The sequence below is a fragment of the Zalophus californianus genome, chromosome 17 (assembly GCF_009762305.2).
Source record: "Zalophus californianus isolate mZalCal1 chromosome 17, mZalCal1.pri.v2, whole genome shotgun sequence".
Classification (NCBI taxonomy): Eukaryota; Metazoa; Chordata; class Mammalia; order Carnivora; family Otariidae; genus Zalophus; species Zalophus californianus.
The window spans coordinates 20,743,603-20,746,923 of record NC_045611.1 but is presented as its reverse complement, the minus strand read 5'-3'; the positions used below and the strand labels follow the sequence as shown (position 1 = coordinate 20,746,923).

Below are 3,321 nucleotides of genomic sequence, written 5' to 3'. Positions count from 1 at the left end.
AGTCTTTCCCCCATTTCTAAACTGGCGGAATCCTGTTCATCTTGTGTTTTGTTAACAGCCTCTCATTCCGGACATCCCCTTTCGAACCTGTCTCTCCTCCATTTCTTAATGGTGGTTCTGCTCTGGCTGCCAGTCACAGTATCCTGTTACCCCGGTGTGCACCTGTGACCCAGACCTGGTCATTCAGGGCACCCCATCCCTCTGGCCACAGTGACTGCACAGTGATGAGTCTGTCACCAGGCTGGATTGTGTATTTGTTTTGTTTTGTTTTTGTTTGGTTTTGGTTCGGTTTTTGTTTTCATTTTTGGATTGTGTATTGACTACGTAAGCTCTCCACTTCCTTCAGGCTCCGAAAGTTAAGCCAGCATAAGCCTGGAGCTGGATGTGCCTGCCCTTCTCCTGTCATCCTCCGCAGGATGCCTGACTCTGGGAGGAAGGACTGAGGGCAGCCTGCTGAGACCATCTAAGCTAAGTAAGACATGGAGAAAGGGAGGCGAAGAAGGAGAAGAGGTGCAGAGGGAAAGAGGCAGAGATAGCAATATTCTTGAAGTCATTGGAGATGTTTGTCTCCCACCTCAGACTCTCTCATTAAGTGAGAAAGTAAATACTTTCTCCCTGCCAGGTTAGTTTGAGTCAGATTTCTTCTACTTGCTACCAAAAGACTTTTTCTCTGTTCCTTTGTACTTTCTACTCCTTTTATCATGCCTTCTTTCAAATTCCTGATCTTTCTTCAACAGTGACATGACCAGCTCCAAAGATAGGGCTGCCCCGAGTGCACAGTTGTATGGGAACATACGAGGGTCAAATGCTGAATGCCCATGGGTGCTGCCTTCCTTCACCCCTGCCACGTACATCCTGAGCACACCAGATGGGATGCTGTTTCAGGGACTTGCTGTGTGCTTGCTGATCAATTCCAAGGGGATCAGCCTTGGAGAATTGCAGCATCTTTCAGCGCCGAGGCCTTTGCAAATTCAAAGGACAGCCAGAAATAAATTAAGCCTCTTCCAAACCAGCGGGCTCCAGGAGTCGGATTTACAGCTCAGAAACAAGCTCCTTCCTCCAGAAGCAGGTAGACCATCTTGGCAATTTTCTCTCTAAAATATAAGAATACTCTTTTCTCCCTCTCAGAACCTTCCTGCCTCTGCGTTTGGACCTCGCTGCTCCAGCCTCTGGGACACATCCCATCCTTCCAGCCTGCGGTTAGCAGTATAGAAAAAAAATTCCCTATCATTTTCTTGCCCCGTACACACCTTGAAGCGAGCAAAAGAATTAAAAATAAATTTTAACAATGAGGGAAATCGTGCATATACAGGCCGGTCAGTGTGGCAACCAGATCGGTGCCAAGTTCTGGGAGGTAATCAGTGATGAACACGGCATCGATCCCACCGGAACCTACCACGGTGACAGCGACCTGCAGCTGGATCGCATCTCCGTGTACTACAATGAAGCTACAGGTGGCAAATATGTTCCTCGTGCTATCTTGGTGGATCTAGAACCAGGGACCGTGGACTCTGTTCGCTCAGGTCCTTTTGGGCAGATATTCAGACCAGACAACTTTGTTTTCGGTCAGTCCGGGGCAGGCAACTACTGGGCCAAGGGCCACTATACAGAGGGGGCTGAGCTGGTTGACTCAGTCCTGGATGTGGTGAGGAAGGAGGCTGAGAGCTGTGACTGCCTGCAGGGCTTCCAGCTGACCCACTCACTGGGTGGGGGCACAGGCTCTGGAATGGGCACCTTGCTCATCAGCAAGATCCGAGAAGAGTATCCTGACCGCATCATGAACACCTTCCGTGTGGTACCCTCACCCAAAGTGTCTGACACGGTGGTCGAGCCCTACAACGCCACCCTCTCCGTCCATCAGCTGGTAGAGAACACGGATGAGACCTACTGCATTGACAATGAGGCCCTGTACGACATCTGCTTCCGTAACTCTCAAGCTGACCACGCCAACCTACGGGGACCTGAACCACCTCGTCTCAGCCACCATGAGTGGTGTCACCACCTGCCTCCACTTCCCTGGTCAGCTCAATGCTGACCTCCGCAAGCTAGCCGTCAGCATGGTGCCCTTCCCACGTCTCCACTTCTTCATGCCCGGCTTTGCACCTCTGACCAGCCATGGAAGCCAGCAGTATCGGGCCCTCACTGTGCCCGAACTCACCCAGCAGGTCTTTGATGCCAAGAACATGATGGCCGCCTGTGACCCCCGCCATGGCCGTTACCTCACCGTGGCTGCTGTCTTCCGTGGGCGGATGTCCATGAAGGAGGTAGATGAGCAGATGCTCAACGTGCAAAACAAGAATAGCAGCTACTTCGTGGAATGGATCCCCAACAACGTCAAGACAGCAGTCTGCGATATCCCACCTCATGGCCTCAAGGTGGCAGTCACCTTCATCGGCAACAGCACGGCCATCCAGGAGCTCTTCAAGCGCATCTCGGAGCAGTTCACGGCCATGTTCCGGCGCAAGGCCTTCCTGCACTGGTACACGGGCAAGGGCATGGACGAGATGGAGGTCACTGAAGCCGAGAGCAACATGAACGACCTTGTCTCCGAGTACCAGCAGTACCAGGACGCCACCGCAGAAGAAGAAGAGGATTTCGGTGAGGAGGCCGAAGAGGAGGCCTAAGGCAGAGCACCATCACCTCAGGCTTCTCCGTTCCCTCAGCCTTCTTCCTCAGCTGCCCCTGTCCTCTCCCTCAGAATTGCATTTTCCGCCTCTGTCTCATTTTATTTTGTTTTGTTTTCCTTTTTTGGAGGGGGGGGATCCTAGAACAGTGCCTGGCACATAATAGGCACTCAATAAATATTTGTTGTTTGTTAAAAAAAAATAAAATAAAATATAAGAATAATGTTGCACCGTATTTTAAGTGAAATGAGGTAATCTTTGTTATTTAATCTTTGTTATTTAAATACCATATAATCCTAAGGTCAGTCATTAGTCCAGGATTCATCAGGTCTGACAGGCATACGTTAACACAAGAGGAGGAATGTGTGTGTGATTAATATCCATGTCCGTGTCCATATCTACATCTCTATCTGTATCTGCATCTTCCATTCCTGTTCTAAACTTCCTCGGGATTGGATCTATAACCTTTGTTATTCTGGAAAATCAGTTGTCCCCAATCTTGTCTAGTCTATCCACAGCTCATTCAACAAAGCCTTAATGATCATCTACTGTATGCTGACACAGGTGCCAGGAACACAGGAGTACATGAGACAAGTCCCTGGTCTTAATTTATACTGTACATGGCCCATTTCACAGTCACATTTTGTGTATACTTTTTCTTCTCTCTTCAGGACCCTCCGTCTCCTCATGTGCATTT

At 49.6% G+C, this 3,321-nt stretch overlaps 1 pseudogene; it reads left to right on the top strand.

Moving 5' to 3' along the window:
* The first annotated feature begins 1,155 nt into the window (after positions 1 to 1,155).
* On the top strand, positions 1,156 to 2,777 carry LOC113936606 (annotated as a pseudogene).
* Positions 2,778 to 3,321: the final 544 nt, after the last annotated feature.